The following is a 13,908-nucleotide window of genomic DNA, read 5'->3' on the forward strand; positions in this document are numbered from 1 at the left end:
GCTGGGAAATTTGGGTGCAGGGTGAAGCCGAAAAACATCCCTGCTATTGCAATTTTCCCGGCGGCATTCATTATTATTCCCCATCCAGGTCGCCATGGACTCAGGGGTGAGATGCAATTTGACTGCTAGCTATTGCTGGCGGCTGAATTGCACTGATTTTTTCGTAATTCGGGCTCCGTCTTTTTCCAGCGCCCAAGTTACCCTCTGAGTTCACATTACAGCCTATGGCGGTGCCCAAATGTCAGGGACCCTTTTTGCCTGTCTCACCCATTGGACTCCTCACTGCTCTGTGTGATTAAATCCCCTAATCCTCGGAATACTTACATTTGACTGTAGAAGAAACAATCATGTGACTTTATGTAAGGATTTTAGTCATTTCAGCTGTATGAGAGGGTCTGAGTCATAGTCATGCAGGCTGCTAGGAAGCTCTGTTGAGTCAGCAATAGTATGTACTTTTCAGTTGAATGTGCATGTTTACCCTACCTCTCAGGGGAATCTGCCTGCCAGTGGTAACTGCCTATCAATGGAGCAATCACAGTCTATGTAAAGGAGCAATCACAGTATGGGCTTGATTCACTAATAACTCATATCACGGTTTAGTGAATCAAGCCCTATGTGTGTAACATAGCAATCATCAATCTGTCTTATGTAAAATAGTATCCTTTTTTTAAAGCACACCTGAACCAAAAATAAATTTACAAAGTGGACAAACCTGAGGCTTCTTCAGCTTAAAGGGGAACTGAAGAGAGAGGTATATGGAGGCTGCCATGTTTATTTCCTTTTAAGCAATACCAGTTGCCTGGCAGCCCTGCTGATCCTCTGCCTCGAATACTATTAGCCATAGCCCCTGAACAAGCATGCAGCAGATCAGGTGTTTCAGACTTTAAAGTCAGATCTGACAAGACTAGCTGCATGCTTGTTTCTGGTGTTATTCAGATCCTACTGCAGAGAAATAGACCAGCAGGGCTGCTAGGCAACTGGTATTGATTAAAAGGAAATAAATATGGCAGCCTCCGTATACCTCTTACTTCAGTTCCACTTTAACCCCTCAGTTTAGTCGGCCTCTCCTCCGTTTTGGTGTTTTGCTCTCGCCCACGTTCTTGCTTGAGGGCCAGATATTCCGTTCAGTCAGGGGCTCTTTTCGTGCATGCTACACTGTGGCTGTGTGCAGGAGCTTCATTGGTTACAAATATCCATAGTTCAGCTACCCTTTAATTCAGGATGTATTTAGCATGTGCATGGCTTGGGTAAAGACCTGGGCAGGGTTTAGAGTGTACCTATTTATGTTTTAGAAGCATTGGAGAGTATGTGTAGATTAGCCTCACCTTAAAGAGACACTGAAGTGAAAAAAAATATATGATATAATGAATTGGTTGTGTACTATGAATAATTACTAGAAGATTAGCAGCAAAGAAAATATTCTCATATTTTTATTTTCAGGTATATAGTGTTTTTTCTAACATTGCATCATTCTATAATATGTGCAGATTACACAACACTCAGCATTCAAAATGATTCTTTCAGAGCAGTCTGTGAACTAATGACCTCTCCTCTGCCAGAGGAAAAGTAAAAAATTAACTAACAGTTGAGATAATAAAAGTCAGAAAACAGCCCTCTCCACGACTTTGAAAGTCGTAGAGCTTAATGGCATTTTTGTATAGAGATAACAACTGGAGTTTCTTAAATCTTCCTGTACTGGAAACAATTAGACTGATGTATCTGATCTCAATGTTTTATTTCTTAGCTGTACTACACATACAAATCATAATATCATAATTTTTTTTCCGCTTCAGTGTCTCTTTAAGTGACAAATCAAGCCATTTTTATTTTCATGTTGGGGCATAGTAAATATGCAGCTGGTGATTCAGAGAAGGCTTTCAGTTTGCAGGACTGCAGTAGTACCAGGTAGAAACAAGGGTTATCATTAGACAGGCTTGAACACCTTAGTGGTTGCTCTAACATGGCATGCAGATTGAGATACGTTTTTCTGCTAAATGATGTATGGGCAGATCGACCACGAGACAGATCTCTCTCTGATAGAATCTGATCAGAGAGAGATCTATTGCCTGCCCATACACCAAAGACCAATTCGTGATCGATTTCAGCATGAGCTCTAATGACAACTGATGTGCAAAGTAATGTCCCTGTTCCCCTATGGCCTCTTTCACACTGAATGTGTTGGTCAATCAAAATTGGAGGTGTGTATGTGCCCTAATATTTATTTAAATGGTCTGTCTGTTTATGTAGAGTTTATTTAGTGCTGACATTTCTGCAGCACTTTACAGAGTATATAACCATGTCACTAAAGCCTCATACAAACAGGCAAGGACTGTGGCCCTGCAAGCTACATTCTTTTCAGAGGCAGTCATTGTTGGTGACCTTGGCTGAGCTTAATCTAATGTGTGTACAAGGCATAACGGGAATCTGGAGTGAAAAAGAAAATTAAGGTTTTATTCATACCTATATAAAGAGAAGGCTCTGCATGCCATAGAACCTTCCCTGTCCTTGGTCCTTCCCATTGTTCCTCCACTTGCTAGGCTGAATAGCTCTTTGGCACTCCTCATGCTGCCTTCAGAACTACTTGCATCACCAAGTAGTTCCAAACCCAAGCGCATCCAAGGTATGCATGTGCAAGCCCGGGCTCATGCATGCGCAGTATGGATGCGCTTGCCTTCAGAACTACTTGAGGACTCAAATAGTTTTGAAGGCTGAATGAGCAGTGCCATAGGCCGAATAGAACAAGTAGCTTCTACCAGGGTCATCACAGGAACGATGGGACAGGCACCATTCATCTCAATGCTTTAACCATTGATTGCCGTTCAATGTGTAAGCGGCGCAGTCGATCAAATTTTCCGAGAAGCTGCATGGAGCTTGTAGCATCTGTTGTGTTTGCTGTTCTTTATTCCCCCTAGGGGCTCATAGTGTGATGACGAACCAATGGGAAACAATGCCAATCACTTTCTGCTTGGTAGCAGAGATGCGTTTAACAATGGTGAAATAAGCCGCTGGCAGCCGGTCTTGTTAACGAGCCCTAAAACTTGAAATTGCTGTTTGTATATCCTGCTGAGGAGATTCTCAGTAACTGGCCAGGAATTCGCAGTCAGCTGTGACCTCAGGCACTGTGGAACTCCCCTTGCTGGTGAAACATAAGGCCCTCACAGCTGCCTGTTGAAACACCTTGCTGTCTGGGGAAACCTGGCCAGTCACTGAGCATTTATAGAAAGGCGGAGCACAGCTGTTAAACAGCTACCACTAAATTACCTATATACAGTAAGCAAACAAATTGATGATTAGTGTTATACACTAGGGGTTAAAGTCACTGCTTGTGTGAAAAAGTAACTATTCCTCTAAAACCTAGTAACTGGCTGCACCATCTTTACCAGCAGTAACTGGAATTATTATTTTCAGGTGTCTTGAGGATCGTGGTCCTCGGGGGGTAGTGACCAGCTCATTTTTAACAAAATAGGCCACTGCAGCTTTAAGGTCTCGCTGCAGGGCCGCTCAACTCAGCACACAAGTGATCCCCCCTTTCTCTCCTCCAACAGAGCTCTAAGTTGGTGGGGTCTGATATCCCTCCCTCCCCCCACCAGCCAATCAGCGTGATCGGCTGTCATAGGCTTCAGCCTATGACAGCGGATCACTTTTCTGCTTGCCAGGGAGACAGCCGTGTCACACGACTGTCCCCAGTACAGCGCTGCTGTAGATTGCAGTGTTGTACAATGTTAATAGATGACGGTATCGCCATCTAACAGTCCCCTAGTGGCGATCGCCGCTGGGAGGCTGATCGCGGCGCGGAGCTCCGTCATTCAAGCGGATGCGCGTGCAATCCCCTGCAGTCCTCATTCCCAGCCATTCACGCCAATCGGCATGGATTGGTCCTGGAGCTGCTCACTCCAATCAGCATGGAGCAGTCGTTAGGCAGTTAAATCACCAACATATTACACACTGAGGAAACACGCAAACATTAGGAAAATATACACATTCCATGCAGATAGTGTCCTGGCACAAATTCAAAAATGGGGACTCATTGCAGTAAGGTGAGAATGCTGACCAATATGTCACCATGCCTGGCATAGGCTGCTCTCACTCTTTGATGCTTCCTGACAATTGCAGATGATGGAGAATGAGGAAGTTACCAGAAGAATGAAGCAGGTGTTAGAATAGGGCCTTCAGTAATGCTAGGTACACACCATACAATTCGATTATTTCCTACATGTCTGATCTGAATTTTGATAGATTTTTCGATTACCTGATCTTTTTTAATCGTTTTTTCAAATTTTTTTCAATCTTTTCTTCAATCGATTTTCATAGAACTAAACGAAAATCGATCGAAAAATGATATAAAAAAAATAAAAAGGTTCGAAAAAACGATCGTAAAATTGAAAAATCGATTGAGTTTCAGATTGGACATGTTGGAAATAATCGATCTGGCAGGTAAATCTGCCTGAAAATTGTACGGTGTGTACCTAGCAAAGACAGATTCTCTTTACCACAATGTTATGGGAGGGGGAGGGCAATCTAAGGGGTGGTGCTATCAATATTTTGCTGATTGGATTGGATGATTGGGGTTGATTCACAAAGCTTGCTTATTTTTCACCTTAACTATAAGGAGAGCTAATGAATGAGATAAATAAGGAGAGATAATTCACAAGTAAAGTCAGGTAAGAAGAGATACTGCATATCCTGAGCCATTTAAGGAGAAATACATTGTGAGGTACCATAATAAGTAAGGTGAGATAATTCTAGAGAAAAGCTTTGTGCATCAGCCCCATGGAGCCATAATTTATATTTCTGTTAATATGACTCTCTAATTTCTATCAGATCAATTGAAATGATGAATTGCCCAAAACCTTGGCTGCTGATCTGCTGATATGTGCTAGGTGAGACCTAATGGTAGTTTTCCTTCAGGCTTGTTTTACTTGGCTGTAAGTGATCTCATTTTAGCAAGACTTTCAAAAGAACAAAGATCTTACTGTACTGTACAAAAGTTCCTAATGTTGTGCAAGAATCAGCTCATTCACACATGACATCACATTTGGAGTTTCCAGGCACTTTAATTTGAAAAAAGTACTACAGAATTCTACTATATTTCCACCAAGAAACTGAAACTGAAAATAAATGTACTGTTATGATGAAAAGTCATGCAATGCCTCTCCCATAGACTGCTCCGCTAAATAAAGATGACTGACAGCTTTAAAAAAAAAAAAAAAAAACATACCAGGAGAAAAGCTCATGTATCTGAGGGCAGATATTTGTGTCTCTGTGCTCCATACCTGAAGGAGGAGAGGCCAGTGTATGGAACTTGTGTGTATAGTATATATAGATTTAACTTGTAGTACTTAAATCCTTCTAGAAGCCTTTGCTGAAAAGCTGTGCGCTTAAAGAAAACCGGAACTGAAAATTAAAAGTCAAAATAAGCATACACAAGTCATACTTACCTCCCGTGTAGTCTACTCATCAATCTCTTTCTCCTCTTCTGTGTCCTGTTTGCCCATTAAGATCGATGGAATTTCCAGTTTGCCATTTTAATAATGACAATGACCATGTGACTAGAGTTGAGCCGAAATTTTCGTAATTTCGCATTACCATAATTACGCATGCGAAATTTGCGATTACGATGCGAAATTACGGTAGCGTAATTGCCATTAAAATCGTAATTGAAAATACCGTAAGCGTAATTTTCAACGCGTAATTTCGCGTTTCGTTCATGCCGTAATTTCGCCGACTTTAAGGGTTAATAACAAAGCCCCCTTAAATGCTAAGAGCCTCAAATTTGGAGAATATATTAAGGAGATCAGAAGGAATAAGAGGAAAAAATTTTTTTGCAAAAAGACCTTATAGTTTTTGAGAAAATCGATGTTAAGGTTTCAAAGGAAAAATGTATACATTTAAAAACCCGCCGACTTTAACGGTTAATAGCAAAGCCTGCTTAAAGTTTAGGAACACCAAATTCCCAGGGTATATTAAGGGGATCAGTGGGAATAAGAGGAAATTTTTTTTTTTCAAAAAGACATTATAGTTTTTGAGAAAATCGATTTTTAAGTTTCAAGGGCAAAAATGTCTTTTAAATGCGGAAAATGTCAGTTTTTTTTGCACAGGTAACAATAGTGTATTATTTTCATAGATTCCCCCAAGTGGGAAGAGTTTTACTTACTTCGTTCTGAGTGTGGGAAATATAAAAAAAAAACGACGTGGGGTCCCCCCTCCCAGACCTCTTTAACCCGTTGTCCCCCATGCAGGCTGGGATAGCCAGAATGCGGAGCACCGGCCGCGTGGGGCTCCGCACCCTGACTATACCAGCCCGCATGGTCCATGGATTAGGGGGTCTCGGAAGGGGAGGGGCAGCCAAGCTTTCCCCTACCCCTCCGAGGCCTTGTCCAATCCAAGGACAAGGGGCTCTTCTCCACCTCCGATGGGCGGTGGAGGTGGAGGCCGCGATTTCCTGGGGGGGGGGGGGGGTTCATGGTGGAATCTGGGAGTCCCCTTTAAAAAGGGGTCCCCCAGATGCCCACCCCCCCTCCCAGGAGAAATGAGTATAGAGGTACTTGTACCCCTTACCCATTTCCTTTAAGAGTTAAAAGTAAATAAACACACAAACACTTAGAAAAAGTATTTTAATTGAACAAAAAACATAACCACGAAAAAAGTCCTTTAATATTCTTAATTAACCATTAATACTTACCTGTCCCTTTAAATAAATGATCCCTCGCAATATCCTCGGAAATGTTCTATCAGTTACAATGTAACAAAGTTATTTACAATGTAACAACTTTGTTACATTGTAACTACGCCGCACCCGACGTCACTCGCCGCTCAGCCGCCGCATACGCGTCCTGCACGGACCCGACAGAGCTCTGAGCTATATAGCTCAGAGCTCTCTAAGCATCTTTGAATTCGGGCTCCAAGGAGCCCTATTGGTCCTTAGCAGACCAATGGGGTTCCTTCTGATTTGAAGGAACCCCATTGGTCTGCTAAGGACCAATGGGGCTCCTTGGAGCCCAAATTCAAAGATGCTTAGAGAGCTCTGAGCTATATAGCTCAGAGCTCTGTCGGGTCCGTGCAGGACGCTAAGACCCGCCGGCTCCGCTGCCCTCCCCGCCTCTCCCACATGTCACCCACATGTGGGTGACATGTGGGTGACAGATGTGGGCGGGGTGGACGGCGGGAGCCGGCGGGGACTTAGCGTCCTGCACCGACGCGTAAGTGTATGCGGCGGCTGAGCGGCGAGTGACGTCGGGTGCGGCGTAGTTACAATGTACCAAAGTTGTTACATTGTAATAACTTTGTAACATTGTAACTGATAGAACATTCCCGAGGATATTGCGAGGGATCATTTATTTAAAGGGACAGGTAAGTATTAATGGTTAATTAAGAATATTAAAGGACTTTTTTCGTGGTTATGTTTTTTGTTCAATTAAAATACTTTTTCTAAGTGTTTGTGTGTTTATTTACTTTTAACTCTTAAAGGAAATAGTTAGGGGTACAAGTACCTCTATACTCATTTCTCCTGGGAGGGGGGGTGGGCATCTGGGGGACCCCTTTTTAAAGGGGACTCCCAGATTCCACCATGAACCCCCCCCCCCCCAGGAAATCGTGGCCTCCACCTCCACCGCCCATCAGAGGTGGAGAAGAGCCCCTTGTCCTTGGATTGGACAAGGGCTCGGAGGGGGAGGGGAAAGCTTGGCTGCCCCTCCCCTTCCGAGACCCCCCCCCAATCCATGGACCATGCGGGCTGGTATAGTCAGGGTGCGGAACCCCACGCGGCCGGTGCTCCGCATTCTGGCTATCCCAGCCTGCATGGGGGACAAGGGGTTAAAGAGGTCTGGGAGGGGGGACCCCACGTCGTTTTTTTGCCCTTGAAACTTAAAAATCAATTTTCTCAAAAACTATAAGGTCTTTTTGAAAAAAAATTTTTTTATTCCCACTGATCCCTTTAATATACCCTGGGAATTTGGTGTTCCTAAACTTTAAGCAGGCTAACATTGATCCATGCGTCAACTTTTCCGCTTGGGAGCATGGCCATACGCATTACTTTCGTAATACCCACTGTAATGCGAAAATTACGCTTACGTGAAATTTCGCGAAATCCTTCTTCATTACGATTATGTACTTACGGCCATAATCGTAATTACACTAATTACGCGAAATTTCGCGAAATCGTAATTACGTCATTACGCTCATCTCTACATGTAACAGCTTCTGGGTCAGCACACTGTTAAACTGCGCCACTTGAGCCATAGGAAAACATGGACATTACCTTGCACAGCAGTTGTCCTTTCAGTTATAACTGTCAGCAACTGATAAATTTCAGTTCTGACAAAATCTTGTCAGAAATGGAAGGAATCTTTGTAAGAAGACAATGGTGAGCTCCTAAGAGGAACTGACGGTGAGGTAGGTATGGAATATTCATTTAGGGCTCATTTCCACCTACAAGTGATGCGATGCGGCTAGGAAGTGATGCGAGTGCGGCTACCTAGCCGCATCGCATCACATCCACATCTCCCAATGCGGAAGTGTATAAAGGGGATGGCGGGCAGATGCGGCCGTGCGAGAATCTGCAGCTCCGAAGCAGTCCGCACGAAATGCACGCAATGGAAACTGTTTCATTGCCGTGCATTGGGTTCAGGACACCCGCGGTGTGATGCAGCTATGTAGCCGATTCGCACTGCTTCTAGTGGATACGGGCCCTTACAGGTACATAATGTGTTTATTTTAAATAAATTTACTCAGTTCAGGTTCCCTTTAAGGTGAAAATACACACATCGATTTAGCCATTTGATTCCCTGTAGGTTTGGTCACTCTGATTGAATCAGATGGGAATCGATTCCCTTAAATGTCAGACTGATCGAATTTTGATCGATTTTAGCCAAAAATCCATTGGGACGGGTGAGGAAGTAGCTCGACGGCCCTTAAGGTAGCCACACACCATACAATTTTTTAAATATCTGTTCAATTTAAGAATTGCAATCAATTTTTCTGACTGATTGTAACATTTCAAAAATATGACCAATGTACCACACACGTATGTTCAATCTTTCCCCAATTATGATAAAACTGATTGGAAACTCTGACAAAATTGCTAGGATGTGTATATTAATAAATTGACAATCTAACACACACCATACAATCTTTAAAAAAATTGAAAAGAAATATCTGGCATTCCGGATCGATTTAAATCGAAAAAAACGGGAAATCCGATCGTATTTTTCAGTCGAATGAAAGAAAAGCTCTCGATACTTTCGGGAGATACGATCGTTTTTATCGAATTGCTGTAAAATCGGATCATTATATTGTATGGTGTGTGGCCACCATTAGGGTTGCACTACATTGAACAAGGCATCACTGCAGAATCTATTAAAAAATAAGGTGTGGTGTGTGGAAGAAATCAGTCCCTCTCTGAATTGATTTCTTTCAGAAAGGAGTTGATCGTTTTGGAACATTAGGTAGACATCTATATATTCATGGCCAGCTTTAAATGTTTGATATTTAAAAAAAACATTCACTGTAATAACAGCAAAATAATGTACATTTTGTGACAAAAATTCTTAGGAATCCATTTTTTTTATTTCTTAACAGTCCCTTCACTGCCAGCAGAGTTGCTGACGCAGACAGAGATCCCCCTCTTCACTTGGTCTTAGCCTTTATGCCGTTAAAGTGTACCAGAGCTGATTAAAAAAAATGTTTTATACATACCTGGGGTTTCTTCCAGCCCCATCCGCTCGGATCGCTCCCATGCCGCCGTTCTCCGCTGTCTGCAGCTTCGGGAACTGGGTCCCGTCACATCAGTCAGAGCCAGTCTACGCAGGAGAAGTGCGCCCTCCACGTATCTCTCTAGCGGCTGCTGGAGAGATACGCAAACAGCACACTTCACTTACGTCAGACTGGCTCTGACTGACGGAAGTAACGGTACCTGATACCAAAGCTGCAGGCAGCAGAGGACGGCGGCGGGGGAGCGATCCGAGCGGATGGGGCTGGAGGAAACCCCCAGGTATGTATAAAACGTTTTCATTTTATCAGCTGTAAGTCTCTTTAAAGAGGAACTATAGTGAAAATAATGTAATAAAAAAGTGCTTCATTTTTACAATAATTATGTATAAATGATTTAGTCAGTGTTTGCCCATTGTAAAATCTTTTAAATCCCTGATTTACATTCTGACATTTATTACATGGTGAAATTTTTACTGTTGGCAGGTGATGTAGCTGCTGCATGCTTTTTTGGCGTATTAATCGATGGGGAATTGAGTTTCAGAAACCAAATTTCATCTGTAGTTAAATCTTCCTACTTTCATCTAAAGAACATTGCAAAGATTAAACATCTGATTCCCCCAGAGGATCTACCAACCCTAGTTCACGCCTTCATCACATCACGGCTGGACTACTGCAATGCCCTTTATGCTGGACTCCCCAAAAAGGACCTGCGTCGCCTGCAATTAGTGCAGAATGCTGCTGCCAGATTGCTAACAAACCAGCCTCGCCACTGTCACATTATACCGATCCTTCGCTCACTGCACTGGCTACCAGTAGAATGGAGAATACTCTTCAAGATTGGACTGCGGACATTCAAATCCCTGCACAATCTGGGCCCTGGATACATGAAGGACTTGCTGAAGCTGCACCACACCTCTCACAACCTCAGCTCAGCAAGTTCTATAAACTTGGTCACTCCCAGAGTGCACCTCAAAAAATCTGGAGACAGAGCCTTCTGTCATGCTGCCCCTACTCTTTGGAACTCCCTACCACACCCAGTAAAGACAGCACCATCCCTGGAGCTATTCAAATCCAGACTGAAAAGCCACCTGTTTAGCCTGGCATTTCCGGACTTCTTCCTCTGTACCACGATGGTCGGAGCCATTCTTATGCGCTTTGAGTCCTACGGGAGAAAAGCGCTTTACAAATGTTATTTGTTGTTGTAGTTGTTGTTATCGTCCTACTGTGGTCCTCCCTTTAGCTGCAATCAGCCCTGGTATCTGGCTCAGTGACATCAGCCAGGGTCTACTGCGCATGCGCAGGAGGACCGCCCATACGCAGAAGACCCAGACTAAAGCAGACTGAGACAGTTACCGGGGCAGATTGCGAACGAACGGAGGACAACGGGAGGATGGCGAGGGTCGTATCCGTGCTTATAGGGCTGGAGGAAGACCCGGGTAAGTAAAAACTGTGAACTGAGATCTCTGGTTTTCTTTAAAAAAAAGCCAGTACAAAATTCCAAACAACTGAAAGTGGAACTACACAGAACAATAACGGTAACAGTAACAATACCAAAAGGAATAATCTTCAACGAAGAGAAGGAAAAGGTCAGTAATATTGAGGTAATTCACATCACAATGCTTCCCAGTCTTTCACTGGATTGTTGTGACACTATATTATTGTGACATGATATGGCCCCACCCTAATTCCACTACCAGCAGGATGATCCAGTTCAGAATTTTTTATAATCCCACAGACAGTAGTCAATCAAACTGAGTTATCTGTTATCCTTATCATAATTGATCATTGAACATAGTAACTACGCCACAGCTCCCAGTTTTTCAAAAGTCTATCCATAGAGCTATTAATGTTGGCTATCATGCATTCATATTTGAAGTTAGTGTTGACAATTTGCAAGATCTCTGCAAGCTCACTCCAATGTCTTGCTATAGCTATTTTAATAGCAAAAAATATATTAGCAATCAAAGATCCCAAGCGTATTATAGAGTTAATATCAAGATTAAACAGTGCTAGGCCATGAGATGGTCTCAGTATGAGCCCGTCACGGAGTAGGTAAAGTAAAAACATTTTTTCCAAGTTCTTTTGATATATGGGCAACTCCACCAAATGTGGAACATGCTTCCTTTAGCTGAACAATTCCTCCCAACATCGATCTGTCTAGTTATTAGAAAATAAAGCCAATCTATTAGGGGAGTAATATCATCAAAGTAATATTTTTTGATATATCTCTCTGTGGTTGACACAGTGTGTTATTAGTTGTGTATTAGTTGAAAATCGTATTGCCTTGACCTACTGGTAGTTATGGTATACGTTTGCAAATTCTTTTTCCCATATTTTGATGTGAGAAGACTTAACAAAACCTAATTCATTGAGGATATTGTAAATGGTAGCGGTATCCTTAGGGCCCTTTCACAATGGCATGGTGCAGCATTTTACCACAGCCCACTGATAGGGCAATGTAAGTCTATGGGGGCTTTCATGCCAACGCAAAGCAAGTGATGTTTTCGCCGCATCCCTGACGCGAGTGTATACCTATGTCACCATGCGGCTCCTGCAGCGTCCTGCAGTGGACCAGAAGTCGTGTAAATATATGGTGACATGTGTGTTTTAAAATGTCCGCTGCAAGTTTTACGCATTGGCGAAGCATATTTTAGCAATATGCTTCCGCGCATGTGATTGCTTTGGCTACAGGAAGTGAGTGTCACTTCCTGCTTGGCCAGTTGCCAGAAGGGGACTACTGCGTACTAACGAGGTAATCCTCAAAATCTGTTTTTGGCGGTGCAGCCCCCGGGGCCACACCGCATATACACAGTGTGAAACTGGCTTCAAAGTGTTAAAACTGTGGTTATAGAAGATTAACTATACCTTTATGAATTTCTGATTTTAAGTATGGTGATAATTAAAAAAAAAGACGTGATATTCTCCTATATGTATACAGTTGGTTTAAAAAAATGTGATACTGCTGTTGTAAATCCTCAAATGGTTTAATATTATGCCTATTGAAAAGGTGTAGCAACTAGCTCTACTGCGCCTGCACGAGCACCGATGTCAATCACCTCCACGTGGTCCAGAGCATACTGCGCAGTAAGCCCCGGACCACGTGGAGGTGATTGAAAGCGGCACTCGCGCAGGCACAGTTGTGGATGACTTAGAGGTCCTCCTGTGCTCCCGGTCGGGGACCGGGAGCCAGCGAAAGAAAGTGGAGATGCAGCGAGGGACATAGCGGCTGCCAGGGGCTGGAGGAAGCCTCGGGTAAGTAGTACAGGGGGTAGCACTATATGATTGATGACTCCTTTAAAGGATGCCTTAGCATAAAATAAAATTTAAAATGGGGGGGGGGGGGGGGGTGAAGCAGGCATGTTTAGTGGGCTCTCCTCATGCCCATCGCTCTCCCCTTTCTCCTCTGCCCCCCTCCAGTACTGCCTACCAACCCCCCGACCTTACTTCCTGGTCGAGGTGTGGTCACAGCTGAATGCACAGATGCTCTCCCATCCTCGATTGTGTGCTTGCGGCCAAGAGCGCTCTGCGCAGGCACACTATGTAGTTGTGACTTCCTCGGTAATCCCAGAAGTGCACCAGAAGTTATGTCATTCATTTTAAGTCACACTGCGGCTATAACGCGTGGTGCAACTTGTATGCTCTGGTGCAATTGTTCCAAATCGCTCCGCAAATGTACAGCACAGGTAATAAAGGAACCTACAGTAAACGCATGTAGGTATTCAACAAGTTATGAAGCTGTCATGAAGTTTTTGTTTTGTTACCAGTCTTTCAGAATAGCATCATAGCACTGACAATTGCCATAACACATCTGTACATTCAGTATATTTCAAATATTTTCAGAACCAGTACCTTCCCAGGTGTCATCTCAATGTTGTTTTCTCACATCACAAACATATTTTTCATGTTTAATTTCCTTGAATAGTGCTAACCTTATGCAAGAATTGTAAATACATAAACTTTACAACACAGATAAAATCAGGAAACCAGTTATGTACTCACTGACTTATCACAGAAAGTTTCAGGCTTGACTGTAAAACCGATATGATAGCTTGAGAAGATTATCTATAAACAATAACCATGCAACATCCTCCCTCTGCTAATGCTGAACAGTTTCTGAGAATGATGTCAATAGATAGGAAGGGAAGAGGAGAAAGCTTGTGCAACAATGTTTCAATACAGGCAATGTGAGCAGTGTACATA

The 13,908-nt window shown here is 43.1% G+C and overlaps 1 protein-coding gene across 7 annotated transcripts in view; it reads right to left on the minus strand.

Moving 5' to 3' along the window:
* ALPK1 (alpha kinase 1) overlaps positions 1-13,908 on the minus strand; it is a 205,727-nt gene that overhangs the window by 162,378 nt on the left and 29,441 nt on the right. For 2 of the 7 annotated variants that reach the window (XM_068281361.1, XM_068281353.1), the window contains exon 1: positions 13,708-13,777. The exons of the other annotated variants lie outside the window; for them this stretch is intronic. The gene's annotated coding sequence lies outside the window, so the exon portion shown is untranslated. Of the gene's footprint in view, positions 1-13,707; positions 13,778-13,908 lie in introns of those variants that run through there. 7 annotated transcript variants of the gene reach the window in all.

Source organism: Hyperolius riggenbachi, chromosome 1 (assembly GCF_040937935.1).
Source record: "Hyperolius riggenbachi isolate aHypRig1 chromosome 1, aHypRig1.pri, whole genome shotgun sequence".
NCBI classification, from domain to species: Eukaryota; Metazoa; Chordata; class Amphibia; order Anura; family Hyperoliidae; genus Hyperolius; species Hyperolius riggenbachi.